This window comes from Phascolarctos cinereus, unplaced genomic scaffold (assembly GCF_003287225.1).
Source record: "Phascolarctos cinereus isolate Bilbo 61053 unplaced genomic scaffold, phaCin_HiC Scaffold_5;HRSCAF=322, whole genome shotgun sequence".
In the NCBI taxonomy this organism is placed as follows: Eukaryota; Metazoa; Chordata; class Mammalia; order Diprotodontia; family Phascolarctidae; genus Phascolarctos; species Phascolarctos cinereus.
The window spans coordinates 143,277,201-143,304,614 of record NW_027555958.1 but is presented as its reverse complement, the minus strand read 5'-3'; the positions used below and the strand labels follow the sequence as shown (position 1 = coordinate 143,304,614).

General features: G+C 36.2%; 1 protein-coding gene across 1 annotated transcript in view; it reads left to right on the top strand.

Moving 5' to 3' along the window:
- Positions 1 to 27,414, top strand: part of NT5DC1 (5'-nucleotidase domain containing 1) — a 245,670-nt gene that overhangs the window by 75,322 nt on the left and 142,934 nt on the right. The window lies entirely within an intron of this gene.

The following is a 27,414-nucleotide window of genomic DNA, read 5'->3' as shown; positions in this document are numbered from 1 at the left end:
ATTTTTTAAGCACCTATTCTATGCCAGGCACTGTGCTCTAGGTGCTGGGTATGTATAAATATAAAAGTGGGACAATCCCCACTCAAGGAACTCAGATTCTACAAGGGAGAAACAACACATATAGGGAAGTGGGCACAAGGGAAGGAAAAGGTGTTTTTCTTGGGAGTCTGATGGATTGTCAGTGCGAAGCATTTGAAAGTCAACTGAAGAGTGCTAAGTGCTGATTTGATTACTCTTCCCAAAACGAGAAGGAGAAAGAGTGTGGAGGGAGGATGGGGGTAGTAGATAGTAAAATGTTCAGGGTGGATGAGTGGATGGTATGTGAAGTAAGGGTCTTTGGCCAGCCACAGTATAGTGAGTTAGAAGAGATTGCACTCACCAATCAGTTCAGCTTAGCTCCAGGGCAGAGTTCCAAAGCTAAACTGATAAATTTCACCAAGGGTTCTTGTCGCTTCCCTAGTTTGCCTGTCCAGAACTTCGGGCTATGTTTGGGTGTAGGAAAACTCCAGGACATGTTAAAACAGTGCAGATTTTGCTGTGGGATCAGAAGGGGGTCAGAAGACAGGCAAAATATAATTAAAAGCAAGCAGGTTTTTTTTTAAGTTTGGAAGATTGTTTTTTCTTTCATTTTTTAAATTTCCCGTGGAGTAGAGTGGTAACACCTATCCATGACCCTCACAGAAATGTTAAAACATTCATGGATCACCATTTACCAAGTAAAATAGAAAAAAAAATCCCTAAAAGGAGTCACAGGAAGCTCTAATCTCAGTTGATTATGTCTTTCCTCTTAGTGTTGTGATAGGGGAAGAAGTCTCAATTGGTTTAAAGCCAGAGATATTCTGGGCTTTTCCCTTTCAGACATTCTTCCTGTAGTAGACCTAGAAAGCATTAAAGGATCAAATATCTCTCTTTCTCTCCCTGCTTGGAGATTGGGCTAAGATGAAAATACTCTTTATCAGATTATTAACATTTTTGTTCTCATGTGGCCTAAAACTGTGATTGCATCAATGTAGGGAACTCCCAGTGTGTAAACCTCTTGCCACTGATGCAGATCAACAACACATCTGTAACTTATAGTCTCAGACAGTTGTGTGAAGAACTGAGAAGATAAATGACTTACCTCTGGTCACAGAAGTAGCATATGTCAGAGGCATGACTTAAGTTCTGGTCTTCCTGACTGTCAGGCCAATCTTCTGTTCTCTATGAAAAGCTGCTACTCATCTGTATCATAGTTATGTATTATTGTAAGACAAGGTAGAATGTTTTGTCTTTCTTAAATTTAGTATACTTTTATCCAGCATGGGAAATTGTGAACCCTGCTTAGTTGCAAGTTGCCAGGCAGATAGGTGGTATAGTAGATAAAATGGTGGACTTGGAGACCCGAAGACCTGATTTCAAATGAGGCCTCTGATACTTACTGGCAGTGTGACTAGAGACAAATCACTTAACCTCTCTCAGCCTCAGTTTCCTTATCTGCAAAATAATAGCACCTAGTGTTATAATAACCATAATGTTGTTGTGAGGTATATATATATATGTGTATATATATATATATATACATATATATGTATATATGTATATATATATGTATATATATACATATATACATATATATGTATATATATACATATATATACATATATACATATATACATATATATGTGTATATATATACATATATATGTATATATGTATATATACATATATATATGTATATATATATACATATATATATGTATATATGTACACACACACACACACACACATATATATTTAAACTACTTTTCAAACCTTAAAATTCTTTTTGTTAGCAGTTATTATTATCATTATGCTATACACCAAAACTGGACTGTTACTTTTCAAAGAATCTAATTATAATTACCAAACACTGATTAATATAATTTAATCTTTGCTTGAAGCTGAATCTTATAGTACTCTAAGGGTCATCAGTAAGTGAATAATTGAACATCCTTTATCCTTATACTATAGATGTGGGAGAGTAGTGATTGATAGGAGTGAATAGAATTATAAAAAAACTTACAAAGTTTTGCTGTCACAGCATAATTTCTTAGACAAATTAAAGATGACAAGAAATGTACTGGTTTATTTGTATATATAAAGCTGCCCTCATGAGCTGCAATAATTTTTAAGATTTAAATGTTTTCCTATAGGGAAAAGAAACCATAAAACCCATTTTTAATATCCATCTTCAATAACTAGTTTAGATTTTCATTTCTCTTAACCTAGTAGTTACTTCTTATAATTCATAATAGAAGAGTCACTTAGGAAAATGAAAAAAGACTTAAACCACCTAAAACAAATACAGTAAGTATTAATTATATGAGTCTGCTTTGGCATAAGAATATAGCTCTTTATTTTGCATCACTACAAAATATAAAAAAAAAATTAGCTACTAATGTATCACATTAGGAAAGTGTTGAATAAACTTTTAGGATAGCATTTCTATTCCTTACTCTGTTTTTACGGTTGAGATTTTTTTTCTTTCTAAACTTCAGATTTTTTTAAACCTTTCTTCCCATGTTTCCTTCATTTTTTTTTTCCTTCCATGTATGGCAAATAAATAATCTCTGGACAACCACAGGTGATGGCAAGCCAAACAAGGTCTCAAAATATATCTTGCCTGGCAGGACATTTTGTTTTAATTATACTTTTGGTTGAGAGTTTGAAAATGGAGAAAACATTTTTAGCAAATTCAATAATTTTTCAATTATCCAGTGACCTCCTAAAATTTAAAATTAAGAAAATTCCCCTTTATTCAAAGTGAAGAGGTTAAGTTGCTGTGTTTTGTTTTTATGGAAAAAAATCACACAAAATTATATTAATCTCTGTATTCATATATGTGTATGTATTAGTCTCTATATTTTCTAAATTAAACCTACATTTCTTCATTCTGTAAAAGAGGGAGAAATATTGTATAGAAGACTAGATGCTTCTTACCAGAAAATGACTGTAGTGACCTCTGCATTTTTAGACTAGAGTCATGTAAAACATTACTTTGCCAGAATTAACAGACCTCTCCCACTTTCAGAGGCTTCTTAGTGGGATAAATAAGTTGACTCTAAGATACAGCATTCAAAACAGCGTTGTTTTAGTAGTGAAGAACATAGCAACACCAGAATTAGTAACAGAGGTGAATCAAAGGATAGCTATCCAAGTGAGTAGACTTTAAATTTGAGTTATGTTATTGATTTTCCAGAAGGCCAGCAGTGAGAGTGGTTGGGGTGGGAGGGGAAACTGGAAATAAACTATTTAAGTAAGTGGCACAATTCAGTGTAGACAGTGTTATACATATACTGACTTTAGCTTCTGTTTATCAAGGCATAGTAAAGAGAGAGAGAGAGAGAGAATAGCTGGTTTTCTATGTTTAGATGGCATTACTGAAGGGTCTGCTTGTTACTAATATTCTTGTACCCTACTTCCCTGGTTGAGGCTTCTTAAGTTTCGATACTTAAGTCCAGGGAATACAAGTATGAGCAAAAAGAAAGAAAACTCCTACACTCAAGGAACTTGTATTCTGTTGGGAGAAGACTACACATAAAGGGAACTGAAAAGCAGGGGGAGGGAGGAGGATTTTACAGATGAGGCTTGGTTGTGAAGTCTGGATAGTAGGCAGAGCCAGGAAAAGAATGAAGGAAGGCTGGCCTCCCCCTTTGTCCTCTATTCCCCTCCTCAAATGAAGCCCCCAGGAGGAAATCAATAATAAGATAAGAGAAGAGGGTCACAAGGTTGGAGGGATGTTCCATGGTGAAAAGGCACTGAGGCAAGTTCCAGCATGAGAAGACAATAGAGGCATAGTGGCAAAATTGAGATGGAATCCTGCAAAATAGTCTTTCACAATGCCATACTTCATGAAAGGTTAAGAAATGTATTCAACAGCATGCTTTAATGGCCTGGGAAGTTAACTGATTTGAACCCCATTGAGAAGATATGGACTGTAATCAAGGCTAGGTTTGATAGACCGAAATGTTCATCGCTGGTATGATTTTGTGCCTGATTTCTGTTATATTTATGCCCACATTTGAAGTTCACCCAGAGTTGGTCCATGTGCTTCCAGTGGTTGTAGGACCCCTGAATCTGATGAAAATTTGGGAACTTTAGGAGAAGGTTGTTATCACATTGTAGTAAGTATTAGATACCCTTCTAGTGCTGCTCAGACCACTACAATTGGTGACATTAGATCTTCTGAACTCAATACAATTCAACAACTGTTTTATTAAGACAAAAATGAAACAACTCTTGGTCCTTAAACAAACTTACCTTCTAATCAGAAGGAATATATCATCTGCACAGATGAGTGAATATAAAACAAGTCAAAGAAATTTCTAGAAAGAGATAGCTCTAATGACCTGGAGATTAATGAGGGCCTCATAGAGGAGGTAGATGCTGAGCTATGCTTTGAAAGAAAGTAGGGGAGTCTATGAGGTTTTGAGAAAAGACTCCATTCCAGACTTGGGAGAACCCTTTTGCCCCAAGGACTAGAGATATACTGTGTTAGGCACTGTGCTAAACTAGCTGGGGATACAAAGAAAGATGAAAGACGGTACCGTCCCTCATGGAGCTTATAATCTAATGAAGGAGACAATATGCAATCAGCTATGTACAAACAAGCTACATACAGAATAAATAAGAAATAATCAACAGAAGAAGGAAGGCACTAGCATTAAGAGGGATTGGAAAAGGCTTCCTGAAGAAACTGGGATTTTAGCTGGGGCTTGAAGGAAGTTGGGGAAGTTCAGTAGGTGGAATGAGTATGGAAAGCATTCCAGGCATGGGGGACAGTCAGTGAAAATACCCAGAGTCAGGAGATTAGAGTGTTCAAAGAACAGCAAGGAGGCCCTTGTTACTGGATCAAAACATGGTGGGGGAAGGGATGTTAGATATAAGAAAACTGAAAAAGTAGGGGAAGGCCAGGTTATGTATGAATGGCTTTGACCACCAAACAGAGGATTTTATATTTGATCCTGGAAATGATAGGGATCCACTGGAGTTTATTAAGTAGAGGGTTGACATCTTTGGACGTGCACTTTAGGAAAATCGCTTTGGTGAATGAGCAGAGGATGGACTGAAATACTTAAGGTTCAAAAGTTTCTCATCTTCAAGATCTGAATTTATGGTACCCAGAACTTCTCAGCAGTTTAGGGGATCTAGGTATGAAAAATCTTCACAACAACCTTGTGAGGGTCATCCGTGCAGCAATGTTAAAGGAGGTCCTTCTAGCACTTCAAATAATATACCCAGTTTAATAGGGTCCAGGGTTGACTCACTTTTTGTTGAATTCTACCGTGTAGTAGGAAGTAAGCATTTATTCCCAAGTGCCTAAATTTGTTTAATACTTAAGCATTATATAAGCTGCTTTACTCAGGTAATCAAATTATTTCTGGTTCATAAAGAGCAGAATTTCCAATTGTGAATGTGATTTATATTTTGCTGGTTGATTAGTTAGCTTAGTGGTAATTGGAACTTTTTCTGGCATAAAAATTCCCAAACTGTTCTTACATAATCTTTAACAAATAACTCACTTCTTTTGAAAAATTGGTTTGTCATTGGTCTCATTTCAGATCTGTCTCTATTTGTTTCAGGGATGAGATTTTCCAAACCACAAAGGCATTTCCCATAGCTTGCTCCTTTTCTTTGCTACTAGCCAATATTATCCAGCTTGTGTTACTCTTTATTAGCCTACATCCTTTGTCCATCACTTCTCTTTATTGTCAGCCATTAATGTACTTAATCCTTAATCCCCAGCAATTAATTTCAGGACCATCTTAATCCTTGAGAGAAGAGATTGTCTCTTCCCTTTCTTTGTATCCCCAGCACTTAGCACAATGCCTGACGGAATAGGCACTTAATGAATGCATATTGACTGGCTGGCAGGTCTGCCAAGCACGTGGGGTACTCTTGGGTTACAGTGAAAGACAAAAAAAATCCCTCTTCTCACGGAGCTCACAGCCTGATGGAGACAGCATGCAAACAACTATGTACAAACATTTTACACATAGTTTTAATAATTTTACACATAAACATGTAATGCAATCTGCTAAAGTATTTGTGATGCATACATTTTCTATTTGTTCAAGTAACTGGCCCCCCCTTTCTGGACTTCCCTAGTGGTTAATTCCCACTTCTTCCTCAGTTCTCCTTGTACCACACAGTCTATTTGTGTACATAGTTTGCTTCAAAAAATAAGTATGAATGCAAGGCACTGTTTGCTGCTTTTGTCTTTCTGTGCTTCAGCATCTTGCAGTAAGTAGACAATCAGTCAATAAATAAACATTTATTAAACTCCTGCTTTGTGCCATGCACTGTGCTAAGCACCAGACACTTAGTAAAAGCTTGATGCTTGTGTTGCAGTAACTGATACGTTTATGATATTTTAAAGTTTGCCAACCACTTTGTATTCATGATCATTTGAGCCTTACCTTACAACAACCCTGTGAAGAAGGAGCCACAGCTATTACTATACTCATTTTATAGATGAGGAACCCAAGATGTAGAGAGATTGTGACTTGCCCATAGTTACATAGCTAACATGTGTCAAAAGAAGGCTCCAAATCCAGCATTCTATCCTCTCATGCCAATCTGTCTTTAAAATACCTTGATTTAAAATATCACAAATATTAATTATGTCAGTAGGATTTCTTTAAAACACAGTATATCATTAAAAATGCAATGTAAATACCCAGAGCACACATGTCCTTGAAATGTCAAATTTCTTGTTTTAACTTCTAAACTATACTTAAGAAACCATTCTTTTTTCCCTTTTGCACTCTTTAAGTTACCGTCTTTTTTCCCTCCTTTCCACTCTCTTGGCTTATTATAAAATGTAGTGAACCCATGACTAATTGTGATTCATTAATGAATCCTAACTTCCTGCATCAGAGAAAATGGGATTTTTAATTTTGAAAACACAAACACACTGCAGCCTAGGCCCTTCAGTAACAACCTCTTTTCACAGCATTGTCACTTCATTTTATTTGGTGAGCAGATACATTTTCTCCCTTCAAATGCTATTTGACTTATGGAGCCTGATGTTATAGCTTTAAAAGGTCATAGTATTTGGGAGTCATTGATGCCACTTTGCTGAAAATACTCTTTGAAAGTTCAGTTTTTCCCCCAATATAATCTCAAAAATAAATAGTACTAATTATTAATTTTTAAAAATAATACCACTAAGTTACTTATTTTGAGTCATATGGTGGTTTCAAGAGACCTGTTTGGTTCTGGTGCATCATTTCTTATGAAGTATAGAGAATAAGAATTGTATCATAGGAAAAGAATTAGAAAGTGACCTGGTAAAGAAGAGTAGATTGAAACTTCAGAATCTGTTTTTCATGAGCATGTAACTGCCTCATTTCTGGGTTTGAAGGGATGATGCATTGAAGCAAGGGCTCATTTGTTGTGGACATCAGTAGCAAAAAAAAATAATTAGCAAATTAAAATTTTGAGACATTGATGGAATAAAGTATTAATTTTTTAAGATTTAAGATCTGAAGTGTTTTGAAAAAGTAAGGGTTACTTCCTTGCTTATCCCTCCCCACCAGTGTGAAGAGATGAAATTGTTTAGTTGCTACTAGACTTTGCTCTGAATATCCTATGCTTTGTAGATTTGTGCTCAACTTTTTTTTTTCTGTAAGGTAATCCACCAAGCAAAAATAGAAGACCATGTGATCATTATCCTCCTAATATACTTGAGGGCAGTTCAGGAAGCAAACCTTCCCAATGCATGTAATTAATCCTGGAATTTGTAATTAATCCGTCTTTGGAAGTTTTTAAGAAGCAATGACTTACTAACAGACACCAATAACAGTCACTGTTTGCTAATGACAATTGAGTTTATAGGTATGTTTAGCGGGATTTTGTGAGCGTCCATTGGATACACATTTGTAAAATGATGTCTAAATTCTTCCAAGAAAGAGGTCATGGTGAATGTGTGCAGTAAACTTTTGGCTAAAACAGCTTCAAATGTTTACAAATAATAAAATTGTCCTAGTTTAAACAAATACAAGATTACTTCATAAAACAGTTGGTATTAATTCAATTAGGTAGGTTGCAACTAAATTAACATCATTTTTTGTAAAAACGAAACTTGGGCTCAGTTGCTTGAGTTAAGAATAGTTTTTGAAAATTTTCCCAGGGTCACACAGTGGCAGCGTTGGTGGCAGAGCCAGGTACAGAATTCAAGTATCCTGATTTTAGGCAGTGGCTTTTTTTCCCCCAAGCAAATATGCAGTGTCTCTTAGACCACACAGATCTGCCAGCTTCCTTCAAAGATTAATATTACAATTCATTTAGGAGCTAGGTGTTATTTCTGAACATAAGTTTGTGCAACTATTTGAACTACATTAAGCTTAGCAGGAACAGAATGTAGTTCAAATAGTTGCACAAACTTATGCTCACTTGGTTTTCGGTTGTGTCTGACTCCCTTTTGGAGTTTTCTTCGAGTGGCTTGCTGCTTCCTTCTCCAGTTGATTTTATGGATGGGAAACTGAGGCAAACAGGGTTAAGTGACTTGCCCAGGGTCACACAGATAAGAAGTTTCTGAAGCCAGATTTGAACTCAGGAAAATGAGTCTTCCTGACTTCACGCCCCGCACTCTTATCTGCTGCGCCACCTAGCTGCCTAGGGATTCTTTTAGTTATATATTTTAAAAAGGCAGCAACCAGGTGATTCAGTGGATAGAGGGCTAAACCTGGAGGCAGGAAAATGTGAATTCAAATCCATCTGGCTTCAGATACTTACTATGTTAAATTCTTTTTTTTGCCTCAGTTTCCTCATATGTAAAATGGGAATAATCATAGCACCTATATCCCAGTGTTGTTATGAAAATAATATGAGGTAGTAATTATAAAGCTCTTTACAAACCTTAAAATTTTATAGCTAGGCTATCATCATTATTATTTAAAATAAAACTTTGTCCTATTTTTTCTGACAACAACAACAGCAACAACAATAATAACATATTTATTAAGTGCTTCCTGTGCTCCAGGTACTGTAAAGTGCCAGGACTGACTACTATTGAGCTCACAGTCTAATGGAGGAAACAGCATGTAAACAGCCATGTACATACAATATATATACAATGCAAACAGAAGGAAATCTCATAGAGAAGGCACTGGCATTGATGGGTGGGGAGGGGAGGTGGGGAAAGGCCTCCTGCAGAAGTAGAAATTTGCTCTGAGTCTTGAAGGAGATCAGGGAAGCCAAGCCAAAAGGTAGAGGTGAGAAAGGAGAGCATTCCAGCTACAGGCAGTGAAAAGGCTTGGGAGGTAGTGTGTCTTTTATAAGGAAAAACAAGAAGGCCAGTGTTGCTGGATCATAGAATATATTGAAGGGCATAAAGTAATAAGAGGATTGGAAAGATAGGAAAGAGCCAGGTTGTGAAGGATTTTTAAATGCTAAACAGGACACTTTGTATTTTGAACCTCGGAGTAGTAGAGAGCTACTGGAGTTTATTTGGGGTGGGGAGGCCTTGGGAGGTGTGACACAGTCAGACCTATGTTTTAGAAAAATCTTTTTGGCAACTGAGTGGAGACTGGATTGGAGTACAGAGGGATTTGAGACAGGGAGACTAATTAGAAGGCTATTACAATAGTCTAGATGTTGTAAAAGTAGAAATGATAAGACTTGGCTACAGATTGAATGTGTAAAGTGAATATATATGAGTCAAGGACAACAGGAGCCTATGTGGGAGACTGAGAAGGTTGTGGTGTCCTAGGTGTGTATGGGGTGTTTAGGGAGGATCATTTTCAGGGCTCCTTATCCACCTTTGGTGCTAACTGGCCCTCAGCTCTCACTTGAGGCTCCAAGAAGCTGTAGCACGCACAGCAGTCAGACCCTGGTAAAACCACCTTGGCAGATGGACTAAACCAGGTGGAGGATTATCTATAGGCCTCAGACCCATTGGTGAATTAGAGAGATGTCCTTCCCAAACGTGTAAAGAGTCGCCAGTGGAATGGGTGAATGAAAACAGTTTGTTCTAACGGCCGTGAATATGGCTGAAGCAGGCTCTGTGGAGGCATTAAAGATGCTAGGATAATCCACTGCATTCTGGGCCATCCCCAGTATTCTTGTCTTTTGTCCTGCCACTGGACTTCAATAACTCTGGAAGAGAGAGTGAGGCTGCCTTTGTGCAACTCTGCCTTACTCAAATCCAATTCAAATGCCGGTTAAGACATCACCTATGATTTCATTGGTCCTCTTTGAAAATGAAGGATGAACAACAATAGTAGGAAAGTTCAGAAGAAGGGAAGGGGGGGGGAGATAATGAGTTGAATTTTAGACATGTTGGGTGTCTGTCTGTGGGACATTCAGTTTGAGATTTAGAAAAAAAAACTTGTTCAGATGAGATTAGAACTCAGGAGAGAGGTTATATAGATCTGCATAGAGATGATCATTGAACCCATGGGGTCTAAAGAAACAACCAAGCAAGATTGTATAGGAGAGCAGAAGGGTTCCCCAGAGCCTTGGGGAAACCTTCAAATGGTAGATGTGTCTTGGATGGTGATCCATCAAAGGGGACTGATAAAGTGTGGTCAGCTAGGTGAGAGAAAAACCAAGAGAGAACAGTTTCATTTGAAAGATTGGATCAAAACCCAGAGATTAGTGTTTGGAATCTAGTGAGAGGAGACAAAGTTTAGGTACTGGGTGTGGATTGCTTACTCATGGAGCTTAGCCATGAATGGAGGAGAAAGGCGCTAGAAATCTAGCGGAGATGAACATATCAAGAAATATGTCTATGTTTGTAGGCAACAAGGAAAGATCCAGTATTTAGAAAAAGATCCAGGATTAGAGAAAGGGGTAATCTGCTGGAGAGGACGGAAATCGAAGGTGCATGTTGAGGGGTTTACCTGAGCCATCTCATGTCAGACAGTAATGAAGCCTAAAAACCGTATCTGATGTTGACCCTGTTGCTTTCAGAATGAAAGTCTATTTTGGGTAAGAAGCACATAACTGCCACCTTTAACAAATTCCCTAGTCGTTCAGTTCGCTATAAATGACCTTAAAATTAATGTTTCATTTTTATCATTAATTTTACTTTTTCAACTTATATTATCTTTTAACATACTTGGAGCTTGTTGGTTTTCTTTTAAAGTTTTTGTCCAACATCCCTGCAGCGTTCTTTTGAATACTGATGCAGATCCTTTTAGCATTTTACATAAGTGATCACATATATTTCCAGATCCATTTGTGAGGCAAGATATACTCACTTAAAAATAACATAGCATTCCTTTATTTTTACATATCAAAATATGGCTAAATATTAAATGGTTATCTGAGAAGTTAATATATAGCATGCTGATTGGTTTAGATCAATAGCAAAATTGGAACTGGAACCCAGGTCTTTCTACTGTGTGACAATGACTTCCAAAATATAGATGGGCAAAGTTCTTCTTTAAGCTCCATAATTTTAACAGAGGAAGAAAGCTGTGATGTGTTTAAATCACACATACACACAGCTGACAATACTGTTTTTTTAAACTAATATTAATAATTAATTTGCTGTAATTAACAATTAATTTACTAATGTGAAATAATCAGAGCAGTGAGGGATATATCTGTGGTCACTGGAGAAGTCTTCTACACCATAATGATATAGTGGGAACCTAACAAAATCAGAGTATAATAGGGATTTCAGAGATCATTCAGTCCAAGCCCCTAATTTTATATATGATGAAACTGAGTCTAAATGAAGTTGTTGACTTGCCCAAGGTCATCTGCTTCCAAATCCTAGAGTTGAACAAATTTGTATTGATTATTTATTACAGTATTCTAATTTTAATCTAATTATTGAGTACTTTAAAAGAAGAAAGGGCAAACAATTTTTAAAAGTTATGGCTTTCTTGGATTTTAGTTATTGGTGATGTTAAAATGGGATCTTCTTCTCTCCAGCTCTTTCTAAGGGATCAGATTTTTCCACCAGATTGTCATATTTAACATCAACTGCTATCAGTATAAATGCAATATGAATGTCTTTAGGGCCAGTTTGGTATTTAGAAAGTTTTAATATCTGAAGTCATCAAGTAAGCACAGCAGATTTCTCATAAATTGCAGTATTTCATAGGCTCTTTTTTCAAACTGAATTCCAATAAAAATATAAGACTTCTTCCTTTAAAATGTCTGTTACTAAACAGATTGTAGCCTTTTTATTTCTTTTGAATCAAATGTTGATTACATCTCCTTTTCTATATGGCTTCCAGAGGTATTAATATTTATTCTCTTTTTCTTTCTCCCTCTCCCTCCTTTCCTCTCCTTCTGTCTACCACTGTCTTTTTCTTTGTCTCTTTCTCTCTGTCTCAAGCAGAAAAAAGGCAGCAGTAAATATCAAGAGATTTTTCTTCTACCTTTTAAGTATCAGGTCATCATATTTTATATTTTATTTAGGTCTCGAAAGTCTCACTGTAAGTCTCTGGAAGCAAGAGGCAAAAACAGAGTTAGATTTATTCCCAGGTTATTTTGATAGGTTAGTTACTGAAATGACTGACAGATTTTTTAAAACACATACCCAGCTTCAGCCTATCTATGATTTATAAGTGAGCCGCCATAGTGTGGTCTGAGAGAAGTACCATCAATCAGCAGCTCTGTCTCCCTAACTCCAAGTTTTATCTATTATGTCATGTTGACTTCCTTATCCAACGTCATATTAATTTATGATACTTCCCTTTTCTCTACGGTTAAAGAGCAGCAATTTAATAATCTTCTGGCTTTTGCTGTCGTGTTGATGGCAGAGAGTTGCTTAGCAGCTATTGGTGGTGTTCATAGCAATTTAGCCCAAATGAAATTTAAAAATAGATAAGTCAGTACGTTTGGCTTCTGTGTAAAATGGTCAAGATCAGAAGTTACTTTGTTGGCTAGAATGAGAGACAGTCATTTTTGCCTAATCTGGCTTCTTTGCCAGTGGCCTATTAGCACGACTTACTCACAGTGAAACAGGGTTACTGTTTTTCTCTTCCCAGGACCGAGAATAGACACTACTACCAAACATGCTAAATTCCTTGTTACAGGTGATCGTGTTTTGGAATTTTTCTGTCAATCTTCTTTAATTTAGGTCTTCAAGTAGAACTTTGATTTAAAAAAAATACTCAGTATTTGGTTTATAAATACTAGGACATTGAAGCAGTGTTATAATGTGCCGAAAGACACAGTTCATCGTGTTTACTTGGTAAGCTTTCGGGTTAACTGAATTATGAAAGGGAGAGGTCTTCCTGGAGAAATGCTTGGATCTTACAGGGGAGGGAAGGAGATGTTTGTTTTTAAATGCTTTCTGTTTTATTTCATCCATTAAACCAAAAACAAAACAAAGTTGGAACATGTTTATGCCTCAGGATTAATAATTAAAGTACCCAAGATCTACTTAACCTAGGTCTAGTGAAGCAGAGATTTCTATTTACATTGCCTGACTCAACTTGCTGTGTTTTAGAATAAAAAAATTTTTTTTAAAAGATGAATTGTTTTGAGAACAAAAGGTAAGTTTTCTTCGTTGTACAAAAAACTCACAAGATTTTTATGAAGTGGTTTTTATTTGTACATGATTAGTCATCTTTACAATATCTGAGCCATATTTAGAATAAAATTTTCAAAAAGGAGATAATCTAGTAGGCATTTACTTAATAATGTTTTTTTTCAGTCATTGAATATAATATTCTATTTAGATGAATTAAGGATGGAAATGGGTTTTGTTTTGTTTTTTTACTAGTGGACTAGTAATATCTACCACAGAGTTCTATATCTTGTTAGCAAACACTAATATAATAGTATGGTCATAATACAACATTTATGATCTTAACTTTTCCTGAAAAACCCCAAATGAAATCCCAGCTGGCACAGTCCATTGAACGTTGGGCCTGGAATCAGGAAGATCTGAGTTCATATCCAACCTTAGGCGCACTTATTTACTAGCCGTGTGACCACTCCTAAAGCAAGACACTTAATCTCTGTCTGCCTCAATTTCCTCATCTGAAAAAATGGCAGTAGTAATAGCACCTACCTTCCAGGATTGTCGTGAGGATAAAATGAGATATTTGTAACATACTTTACAAACTTTAAAGCACTATAAAATGCTAGCTGCTGTCATTATTAGTAGTAGTACTTAGATACCTCATCACAGCGTAGAGTTCTCAAAGGCTGTGCCACAAACTTTAGTAGGACCTACAAAGCTGGAATTTCTAGGCCTAGCACAATGCCTGGCACATAGTAGGCACTTAATTAAATGGTTTCAAGCATGATTTGGTCAACTGTCTCTCTAAGAGCCAATCTATCTATGTTTGAAGAGAATTATCGGCAGTACATTGGCCACCATGCAATTAAAGTTTTTGGTCAGTGCAGTTTAGAAGGAGTAACTCCTGAGGCACGGAGGTGTGATCTCTTGACGATAGGAGTACCCACACCCATGAAATCACAGAAGTATTGAAATACATTTTGAAGTATTGAATTCATAAGGACTATTTATTGGATCTGTGGGTCGTAATCTTTCTTACTATGGAGAATAATAATATAGTACTTTTGGAAAGACTCTAAAACATTGGTCCTCTAGTTTCTTTGGATTGTGTTTGGTTTTGGACCACTGACTGTGCTAGTGCTTGCTTGCTACCATAAACATACCAACAAAATTAATTTTGGTGAAAAGCCAATGAACTGATCTCTTATTTTCATTAGATCCTAAAACTAGAATAAAAGGCCTAGAGCTTTGATTTCAGTAATATAGGATATTCTGATGAGGTAACTCCTTCTACCAGTGCATATTAGCATTTTCTCTGCAATTTAGTGTTAGAGTTGTATAGAGCTCTTTGAGGTTAGGTAATTTGCCCAAGGTTCACCAGCTAGAATGGAGTGGAGGTGGGATTTGAACTCGGATCTTCCCTCCTCAGGGGCTGGCTTTCTATCCACTATACCGGGGTGGGGATCCTGCTGCCTCGGGGCCACTCTTAATAAAAGGATTTTTCTTCAAAGTTTCGATTCAGTCAAAGGGCCACACTTGAAGACCGAGAGGGCCACATGTGGCCTCTAGGTCACAAGTTCCCCACGCTTGCACTATACCATACTCCCTTTCAGATATATAAGTATAGTAGCTAAATGTATATTGTCATATAATGATATTTCTATAAGCGTAAGCATAAAAAAAAATCAGCTTATATACTACCTGGAGCATCACCACAGAATTTTAAGTTCGAAGGGACCCCAGGAGTTCTCTAATCCTACCTACACCTGGAAAAAAAGGGACCACCAGTGGCCCCAAACTATACTTTGAGAATAACTGCTGTAAAAGAAATACTGGATTAACTATGAAATCTTTAGCATGATTTATTAGACTAGAGAAAATACTTTAATGTCAAGTAACTGTTGATGTAATATGAAATGAATTATGCCAACTACAGTAAGTTATCATGATGTTAAGCAACAAAATCTCCTTATGTTTTATTTTTCCAGTATCTGAGATTTTATTATAGTAAGCATTTATTCACTTTTAAAAAATAAAATGAGACTGATTACACAAAACTGATAGAATAAGATCCAGTATCTTTTATTCCTCAGAAATTAGTTACTTTGTAATGTTTTCTACTCTTGTCTTAATTTTTTTTTCCTTTCTGTTTCTTCCCTTCCATTTTTCCTTCAACATCTGTGATGTAAGGAAATTTTTTAGCCTTCAATTTTAAGTTACCTTTAGGCTGTTCTTTGTATCTCTACATCATGCAATTTCCACATTAGGAAGGTCTCAATAAATATTTCTTGAGTGATTAAAAACTAAATTTTGAGGCTATTCATTTGTGTTTTCTTTCTTTGCTTTTTTTTTATTCTCTGTAGTCTTGAATAGGAAATTAATTTGAGAAAAAAATTTTCTCAGGTATTGAATTAGTAGAGATCAGGTGATTATGCCTTAGTGTTTGAAGTTCATTTTCTTTTCCCTTTGTGCCTATTGATGCCTGGTGTGAAACATTTTAATCTTATGGTTCCTATTATATAAAAAGACTTATCTGGTTGTAAAATGGTTATTTGCAGAATGATATAATGAAAAGAGTTCTGGAATTGGAATGAGAGGACCTGAGTGTGAATCCCATCTCTGCTACCTATTAGCTGAATGACTTTGGGTCTCATTTTCTTCATTTGTACAATAAAGGGATTTAACTAAATGACCTACCTCTAAGTTTCCTTCTAGCTATAAATCAGTGATTTGTCCTGTGAGAAGAAAGGCAAGACATTTCTTCCCATTCTGCCTCTTGCTCGAACCTTCCTCTATATTTTCCTCTGAAAGGGTGCATGAAGCCTTACATTGATTACAGTGCACGTTCCTATCCATTGACAGTTGTAAGGAAGAAAGTCAGACTTGATAATAGTAACCTAGAAAAGATTTACATGTAATATATGTCCCATTCAATCTTACATGGTACATTTCAAAAATCCCCTTTACTTTACTTGTAAGGTATTTCCTTGAGAGTTGATGGGTCCCAGTCAATAGTTTGTGATCTGTTTTCATGGGAATAGGTTCTCCTTGAATGAATACTGAATAGATTGTATAATGGAAGCTACAGTATTTGGCTCTTTTTCCTCCAAGCAAAGTCCTAGCCTATCCTACAATGAACCAAATAATTTAGGAGAGGCAGAGAATATGTTTGGACCAGCATAAGGAAACAGAAAATTTTGGCTTGGTTTATCTGGATCTATACACGGCATTCCTTCATCTCACTATGTCTTGACTTGGCGTAAGAATGGGAAAGCGCAATCTCTCTTGAATTAGATGTGGTCTCCAGAAATCTAACAAAATATCTCTGTGTGGCCTCTGTCTGTATGAGCTGAGGAATCATTTTATGGACTTCAGTATTCAACAAGATCCTTAACCAATTAGTGACAATAAATACAAATGTACAGTTCCTGTCTTACATCCAAATTATTACCAGAGGAAGTTCCTTTTTTTTTCCATTGGCCAAAATTTGGGATTTCCTCTTACTGCTTCCTGAGTATCTTCATCCTAGTCCTTCATCTCCCTCTGTTACTGATCCAGAGTGAGGTCTTTGGTAGCAAAGGGAAAAGACATGAAGTGGTAAGTTCCCAAAATAAGAGCATTCCTCCATCTGACTACCACTAATAAGGGTTTTGTCAGGCAGTAGCTTGTCAGTCAGGCCTTGTGCCTAACCTATGTCCTTTCCAAGGGCTATGGAACTCCAAGGGGACCATAAATTTTAATAGGAAAAATATCATGATGCCTTCGTTGGCCTCCTTTTATAATCCTACTAATTTTATTCTGTGCCTTTAAAATATTTTTCTGACAAAGTGTCTATAGTCTTCTTCAGAATGCCAAAGTTGTCCATGGCACATAAAAAATGATTAAGAACTCATGTCCTAAAGTGTCTTATACCTGGTACTGTAAATGCCCAGAGTTCTCAGTAAGTTTGTCTATTTATCCTGAAATGTAGATGAATCTGGGGGCAGCTAGATGGTACAGTGAATAGAGTCAGGAGGACCTGAGTTCAAATCCAGCCTCAGACACATAATACTTACTAGCTGTGTTGACCCTGGGGAAATCACTTAACTCCATTGCCTACCCTCCCAAAAAAAAATGTGCATGAATCTTTGGTCTTTTGTGAACCTTAGGGATCCATTAGTATTACTTAACAGGGTCCTCTTTTCTAAGTCAAAAGAGAATAAGAACACTTCTAATCCCATTTACTAGCATACTATTATAAAAATCTACCAGGCAGTTTCAGAAAGGTTGTGTGCTTGTTTCAGGGATAGCTCAATGAAGAAACTTTAAGATGGCTTGCTGATTTTGCAGAAACCAAGAAAGGTCAGAAACCTTGTCATAAAACAGTAGATACTGCTAAGGAAAGGGACAAGGGCATGCTAATCCCAATAAACTTAAAGGGAAAAAAAGTGGAAGAAAGGGAGGTGGCCAAGACTGAGAAATGTCCCAGAGAAGGGCTTACAATCACAGAAAGCTCTTCTACCATTAGTAGAAACCCCCTTCTGTTGGGACCTCATCTAGGCCTGACTAGTGGTTTTCCTTTTTGCTCCCTAAATGGGAAAGAGGGAATGATGGTTTCTTGGCAGGATTTGATTTGTTTGTCTTTGTATTCCTAGCACTAAGCATAGTGCCTGGCACTTAGTAGGCATTTCATAAACACTGATGAAGTGAGTGAATGAATGAATGAATTGATGTAATATGTTGCTGGTATTTCAAGTTAGGACTCTGAATGTATTTTCTATAGAAATATCATTCAACATGATGATTAGGTTCTACAGTAGTATAGCTACAACACTGTGCTACATTGTTTACAAAATGGGGCTAATAAAGGGACCGGCTTACAGAGTTGTTGTCAGGATCAAATGAAATAAAGCACTTGGCAAACCTTAAAGCTCAGTATAAATGCTTTATCATCATCATCATTACATTCTAAGTTAAATAAACTTTTGGGGGGCAAGCTGGGGAAATGACTCTGTATAATACTGTTTCTGTGGAAAAAATAGGTTCAGAATTCCAATCAACTTTTTTTTCCAAACAAACTTTTGAGACACAACTGGATTGTAAGCTTTTTGCAGAGAGGTACTATGTCATTTTTCATCTTTGTATCACCAGTACTTGGCATGGTGTCTTGCATATAGTAGGTGCTTAATAAATGCTTGTTTAATTGAACTGGGGGGTTGCTTTTTTGTTGAGATTTTACATTGAAAAAGCTATATTTTCATATGAGCCAATTTTAAAATCTTAAACCAAATAGTTTTCAAAGTTGAAAAAATAGTAGCATGAATTATTGAATAACTTTGAGTCCAAAGTAAGGATTAAGTGTATGTAAAATTAAATTTTTAAAAAATTTCTCTTTTTCACTAGACCATGACAAAAAAGCATATGAAACCACAAGGGAGGACTCCCCTTGCCTTTTCGGCCTTGTTCTAGCAAAAGACAGCCAAGCTGATTTAGAAGTTTGAAAGTAGGAAAGGAAATGGGAAAGCTCCAGTTCAAAATAATTTTTAAAGGAAATATTATAAACATAACAAAAATCAATTAATCTGACTCTAGTTTTTAAGTCATAGACACTACCATTCCTCCAGAAATACTTTTAGCTCTGAAGTTGTGTACCTCTTGAAATATTGACCCTTTTGAAGTACACACTGAAAAAAAAAATTTGGAAAAACATCTAAAAAAACCATCAAACATCTGAAAACTGAAACATCAAGAAAAAAACATGTTTTTAGTGAATCTCTTCATTATTTTCCAAGTTGCAGGTTCATTTTCTCATTCCTTTCCCTTGACAAGCTCAAGTCAAAATAGGTCACATTTATCTATCCCTTTCAGATTTACAAAGCCCTTTTACATAAATCATGCCATTTGAAAGTGACACAAAAGTCATCGTGTTGACTATTGATGTAATTTGAACTCACTAAAGAATTTTGAAACAGTTTGAAGGCAAATCTCCTGAACTTCTAGTATTTTCTTAGATTTAATAATGAAGATAAATAATGAAGGCAATTATAATTACGTGATATTGATTTCAAGTGTTTGATTTAAAACCAGGGAAAATCTCTGACATTTCTTTGTAAGAATTTGTATTACTATAAAGCTGAATCCTGATCCGAGGTCATTCTAAAAAAAAAGGTATAAATCATATAAAGTTGTGTGAAGCTTCAAATCCTAACTTTTCTTTCTGGTACATAAACACAGATTAATTCTTTCTTAAAAACAAACACATACCTCATATATTCTTCCTTAAAATCCAGAAAATGGAATTAGATTTAGTAGTGGTTTATTTCCTATTTAGCCTTTGCTTAGTGAAGGTAATAAAAATACAGTCATAGTTATTATCTCATGAGGAACTAAAAAGCAAACAAAAATTTGCAAATTATTTCCCCTTAGAGTGCATCCTGTTATATTGTCATTAATTGTGTAAGTAGCCAATTTTCCTGCCTGTTATCTATATTTAATCAGCTTATCACAAACCTTTTATCATAAACTGTACTTGTTGTATCCTACCTTTACTTGGTGAAATGTGTCCCTAGTACGTTTTGGCTGTTCTTTGAAGGTCACCCCCTTGTAATCCTACTGTGTTCTTCTTTCACAGTCAGAAATTCACAGAAACTATTCCAGGAGGGTTAAAAAACAGTCCACTGCTTCCAGAACCCTTTTTGGGTAGTTTTTGGACTTTATACTTTTTATACAAAGCTCTGCTGAATCATATGCTGGCTACCGAATGATGGATCTGCTTTCTGATTCATTTCCAGGAGGAAATTTTTTTGTTGTTGTTGTTTCCCTGCAGTAAGTAACTCTCCATGAGAAGTGGAAGGAGATTGGAGATTTTCATTCATTTGATCCCATGTGTTAATTCAAGACTGGTATGATGTTTTGGCACAGATATTTGTATTTGGACAGAATTATCATGGCTTGGAAAACAAATCCTTCTGTAGTTTCCATTAATAAATCTAAGTTATCTGTCTACTTTAGAAAGACAAAATCCTTTATGTCTCTGCTAGCTTATATGAATTTTAGATGTTTAGATGTGCTAGCAAATATATTGTTAACAAAATACTATTATTAGAATGATTTTCTTCTTATCAAAGACTTTAGCTGTATTTGGAAAATGCCAAAATACATAGCTAAGTTAAATTTGTTTGATAGGAGCTGAACCTGTGATTTCATGGGACTAGGGAATTCCCAGCTGAGGAAATACCCTCTTCCAATGCAGATCAGCACCTTTTCTTCAATTTGTAGTCATAAACATTTTCCTGGGATACTGAGAGATTAAATGACTTACCCAACTTCACACAGCCAGTAGCATCAGAAATGGGACTTGAACCCAGATCTCTGGCTTGGAAATATACCAGACCACCTCTCAAATTTTGAATTCATGTAAATAACCAAGGAATTGAATCATTGAGATGATTATGTCCTATAAACATAGTCTATGATAGTGTCTATATATTTAGTATATAGTACATTGTGTATTGTGGACCCTTTCTAAACGTTGATGATAAGGAAACATTCTAATTACTGTGTAAAACATAAAATAGGCTTAAATTACATTATACTCATCTTATCCACAGGGAAGTCTTTTAACACATTCCTGCTGAATTTAGTAAGAACTGCCTTTACTGCTGTGCATAATAAACACTGTTCAATAAATGTATGATTGTAGTGATCATGATGGTAAATTGATGGGAACCTGAAATTTATACATTGTTAAGAGGACTTAAATTTCTGAACTAGGCTAATGCTGACCTTGAAATGGGGAGAATTTGCCCCTATTTTTAGAGGTGAAAGCACTTCTGTCTCCTTTTTGCCTTTTAAAATAGAAGATATGGCAAGAAATCAAATCTAATTATTCTTTTGTAGTAATTTATCTATAAACGATCTGCCTATTAAGTATACAGTGTTTAATTAGCTCTGCATCATTTTTATTGACACTCATTTGACATGACTGGCATATTTGTTTTAGCCAAAATATGTTTCAAATTAATAAATGATTATATCTTTATGAGAAATTGGGACAGGAAGTGAGAGGAGGCTTGCAAGGCCATAAGAATAGATGGTAAATATTAATTTGATACAATCATATATTTGAGGTGACAAAATTAGGATAACGTATACATTGATGAGCATTCTCACCACTGCCACATTTCTAAATTTATTTCATGTAAAGTGTTTAAACTGTTCCTTGCTCATGAAGTTAGTGAAATAAAAGTCTGAAAATGTAATATTGTTCTACAAAAAGTGACATCAGTGTCTACAACTGAATGAAAGTAAAGTTAAGTCAAGGTTTAATGTAGTGATGGGACTTTATGAGTTTGATAAAAATTGTGTGGTTTAGGCCATATCTGCTTGATTCTAAAACTACAGAGTTTATTTACATGAGGCTGCACTGTCAAAAGATTATTTAGCTGAGCAGCTGGAGTATTTTGGTGTTTTATATGACAAATGGCTTACACCTTAAAATTGCAATTATAACAATTGAAATGCACAATCCTCATTATTATCTTATAAACTTTTAATAAATGACCAACATTTAGAATTACATTCAGAATTTGTAGCTCAGTCCATTTTAGCAGGCAAATGTGTACGTTCCTACTGTGCTCAAGGCACCTTGTGCTAAGTCCTAGGGACACAGAAATAAAGAGGGAAAATAGCTTTTGTCCTCAAGAAGTTTATATTTTACTAGGGGGTAATAATTTTATTAGCTGACATATAAAACTTTAAGGTGTGCAAAGCACTCTATGTACATAATTTCATTTGGATCTTACAATAACCCTTCCTATGGAGTGCTTGCTAATATTATTCCTATTTAGCAGATTAGAAAACTGAGCTTGAGAGAAATTAAATGATTTGGCCATGGACACACAGATAGGAAAGTGGCAGACCTCTCTAGAACCCTCATTCTTCTTGAGGTCTTGAAAGTTTAAACAACTTTTCCAAGAGGTAGAGCCTGAATTAGAACCCATGTCATTTTGTTCTTTTAAAATTATTTTTTGAAAATCTCTCTTGGGTCTTTTTGAATTTCTTTGAGCACTCCTTTGCTGGCACCTCTTCTTTCACTTGCTTCTTAAGTATGGACGACCCTCATAGAACTGTCGTTGGCTTCTTCTTCTGTACCTACATTTTTCTTTGTGATTTCATCCATTCATCACCTGTTCTAGCCTACACTTAGAAAAGGATTCTCTCTGCAGTGTACCTGGCAAGTGTTTGTCTAGCCAAATGCCACCCCAGGTCACTCCCTCCCGCTTTTGGATAGCTCCAGTTATTAGGAACTTTTCCTCTCATACTGAGTCGATATTTTCCTCTTTGCAGATTCCACCCTTTTTCTCCTAGTTCTTCTCTTTGAGGCTAAGCAGAATTATTCTAATTCTTCCAAATATACTGTATTATAGATCAATTCACACTCAAGATCAACCATTTTTCAAGTTTTGGACTAGATAATGCTCTGAACCCCCCTAAAAAGTATCTTTCCCATGTGGAGAATACTTTGAAGAACTATGCTATTCAGCTGTGTCAAAGCTGTTTCATCTGCCATCTTCCCTAGGTCCTAAAATTGTTCTGTGGAGAGGTCCTGTGACCCTGTATTCATATCTTCTTTGTGGCCAATGAATAGGTTGGGATGGGGGAGCACTGAACTGTTTTATTTTTTTCCTAATCCTCCCCAAGTTCTATGTTCCTCTCAGTGAGCAAAGTCCCTCTACCAATGCATATCAGCAGCTATTCTATGGTTTATAGTCTTAGTCTTAGACACTTGCCTAGGATTGTAGGGCCAGTATGTGTCAGAGATTATATTTGAACCCAAATCTTCTTGATTCCTGTCTGGCTCTATCTTCTGTATCATGCTGCCATTCCTATCTCTTGATAAATGAGATATTTTTGTAGGGATATGGTTTTCATTCTAGTCATTTTCAGTCGTATCCAACTCTTCATGACCCCAGTTGGGGTTTTCTTGGTGAAGATATTGGAGTGGTTTGCCATTTCATTCTCCAGCTCATTTTACATATTAGAAAACTGAGGCAAACAGGGTTAAGTGACTTGCCCAGAGTTACATAGCTAAAAAGTGTCTGAGGCCAGATTTGAACTAAGGAAGCAGAGTCTTCCTGACTCCAGGCCCAGTATCTGTGCCACCTAGCTGTCGTGAGGTATGGTATTTGTGTTTAATAAAATTTCTGATTCTGCCTTTCTCTGAAGAATACTTGGTATTGCTAAATATGTAATTCTTACTATGAAATTATAGAGCAGTCAGTCAGTTAACATTTACAAAGTACCTACTATGTTCCAGGCACTGTGCTAAAATGCTAGTGATACTAAAAAAAAAAAAAAAGAAGCAAAAACAAACCAGTCCCTGCTCTCAGGTAGCTCCCAATCTAATGGGGGAGACAACTTACAAACAAGTAGGTACAAACAATCTGTAATACAGGAAGGATTGAAAATAATCAACAAAAGCAAGGCACTAGAATTAAGCAAGATCAAGAAAGGCTTCCTCTAGAGGGTAGAATTTTAGCTGGGACTTGAAAGAAGCCAGAGAAACCACAAGGTAGAGATGAGGAAGAAATAAAGTGTGTTTTTCAAATAAGTGTAAACTTAGAAATAGTTGTACCAGGCACGGGCAGAATATTGAAGAGCTCTACCCCATCTTTTGAATTATTAAACTTATTTTCAACAATGCTGCTCTTTCATGCAAGCCATCTTGGGTTTTTACACAAATATTTGTTTTAAACCAATTTTAATTTCCATAATATTTTTCCTTTCTGTAGTTTCCTATTCTTGCGGTCCCTTTTGTAGGGCTAAGTTTCCAGCTCCACCACCTGCTATGCAACATGCTCCTCTCCCTTGCATGAGACATTATTAACTTAATTTAACTAGGAATCTGTTATATTTCCAGGAACTGCTATTATGCCAAGTCAGTCAGTGTGAGGATAGTCAAGTTACCCTCATAGTCTTAGAATTCTAATGTTGGGAAGTAATGTTTGATCAGCATAAGTTTTATGATTAAATATTTTTTGTAATTTTTCATATAAAGGAAGATTAGTATTTATAGTATATATGAAGTAGTGGGATTATTAAGTTGAGTCTGGTTTGTTGGTTTTGATGCCTGATGTCAATAAGTATAGACAGCCTGATATAAAATAAAAGGCACTAGACTTAGGGGTCATTGGATTTACTCAGTCAATAAATATTTATTAAGTGCCTACTAGGTGCCATACATTGTGCCAAGAATCCTAGGGTGGAAATTTGAGCCCCAGCTCTGCCACTTAGTAGCTTTGTAACCTTGGAAAGTCATTTAAAATTCTCTAACTTGCTGTTTCCTTCTGAAAAATGTTCAGGGTGGATTAGATGACCTTATGAATTCTTCTTTCCTTCACAGTCTATAATTCTAAGAAATGAGGTTAAGATCATTTTAACTGGCAGAGAAAATGATTAGTTTCCATACATGTATTATTACATGTATTACACTAATATATTACACTGAGCAGTTTGAGATTTTTGAAGGCCGCCCACTGGATGATACAGATGCTTCTAAGTAACATTAAAAAGATAGAAGTATTTCTCCTTGTCTTAGAAAAGGGATGCAAAAAGAGGCAAAAGACAGTCCATTCCCTGGAGGACCTTACAGTCTAATGAGGGAGACGACATGCAAACAAATACTTACATATAAACAACTTATGTACAGGATAAATAGGAAATAATGAACTGAGGGCATTAAGAGGGGTTAGGGAGGGCTTCCTAGAGGAGATGGGATTTTAGCAGGTCAGTAGTTGGAGTGGAGGGAGAGAATTCCAAGCATAGAGGACAGCCAGAGAGACTGCCGAGAGCCAAGAGATGGAATAACTAGTTCATGGAACAGCAGGGAGGTCAGTGTTACTGTACCGAAGAGTATGTGTAGGGGAATAAGGTATAAAGAGACTGGAAAGTTAGCATGGGGCTAAGTTGTGAAGTGCTTTGAATTCCAAAGAAAGATAATTTGCTCCTGGAGGCAATAGAACCACTGGAATTTGCAGGGCGGCGGGGAGGTAACAGGGCCAGATCTATACTTTAAGAAAATAATTTTGGTGGCTGAATGAAGGATGGATTGGAGTGGGAAGAGACTTGAGGCAGGCATACTGTTGCAGTAATCAAGGTATGAGATGATGAGAGCCTACACTAGAGTGCAATGTCAGAAGAGAGAAGGGGGCATATAAACAGGGATGCCTAGTGGAAGGAATAGCCCCATTAACAATATCATGTATCTGCTGAAGTATACACATAGACCTACACATTTTTAACAATTTGGGGAGTGGGGGATCACCTGTGATTTCATTAGTTCATGAAACTCCTTAGTATTGAAACTTCATCTCTTCATTGAGATCCCCAACTCATTTTCAACTTTGTAGTACTATAGAGGTGCGTGGGATACTGAAGGATTAAATTACTTGTCCATGTTCCCACAGCTAGTTTGTATTAGAAACAGGACTCGATCCAGATCTTTCCAAAACTGGCCCTCTATCCACTAAGCTACATTGCATCTCCTATATAGACATTAAAAATAATAAATTCAGGGGGTTTTTTTTGTAATGGAACAGCCCAGATAACATTTCTTTCAGTCAATAGGATACAGTCTCCAATTTATTATGACAGTACAATTATCTAATACTTTGCCTTCCCATCTCCAGCCTCTGCTGTGCTTCCCAATTAGGGTGTGTGTGTGTGTGTGTGTGTGTGTGTGTGTGTGTGTGTGTGTGTGTGTGTGTGTGTGTGTGTGATGTGACATTTAAATATCTGGGGTATAAAGAGGTAGCAGAATCCCTAGAGCATCCCCTCCTCACTCCATGTATTTACATATGCCGGGGTTCTGATTACACAGACACATATAAATACCAAAGTACAGTTTGACTATGATTACATTCAAAGCAACAGCTATGAGTTTAATAAAGGCATATCTCACTTAAACAGATGATTAGACTTGATATTAGAAATGTAAAAGGTCTATTCTTGAGCTGTAATAGTAGTATCCATTTGTCTTGTTTTGATGCTACTCTTTTGTATTTCTGCATAAAAATACATTTTTACATATTTGTATTGTGTATTTGTAAAAATTTTTTCCATTTATTTCTGGAAAGTACATTGCCTTACTATTGAGTCTTCCTTTCTTGCTGGTCTAGAAAAGTCATGTTTGTAATATATGACTATTCATCATAATTATAGGTGGTTTTAGTTATGGGTGACATAGGCAGGCAGCTTTGACATGTAGGTATTAAGAAGACCCTTGCCTATATTCCTCTTTTCCCAGCAGTAGTCTCTCTTCACTTCTTCACAAAAGCCAGCCAAGCATGTTGGGCAAAACTTCCTCTTCCATCCTCTAGCTTTTTATTTTTGTCTTGTATAGTCTGATATAGACATATTGGAGATTCATTGAGTAATTGAAACTAATAAGCACACGGGTAAGTTTTATACCTTTGTTGGTTTTGATAGCTCAGTAAATAAGATTACATCATCAGTTTATTAGGTTGTTTGAAATACAAAGATGGGAGGGAAAAAACCTGCCCTTCAGCCCTCAGAATACATGCACGTGCACGCACGCATACACACACACACACACACACACACACACACACACACACACACACACACACACGACAAACAAATCAGATAGCTTGTGTTTTTTTGCCCCTTTTAAAGGGTGGGCCCTGTTGTTGTACTTCTATACAATCTAAACTTCTGTACCAAAGTAAATATGGGAAGACTGATTCTTCAGAGACTTAGAAAAGAAAAGGGGAAAGGAGCGAGAGTTACTGACTGTTGAGAATACACTTGATAAGGGGAATTACTGGGTAGAATGGAATAGAGGAAACAAATTGGAGAAAAATAATTAAAGCAGTCCTCATTCTTTATGTTATATAACAATATTGGTTTTCTTTGTGAAGAGTTCATAAAACTAATCTAATGAAAGAAACCTGGAAGATTTA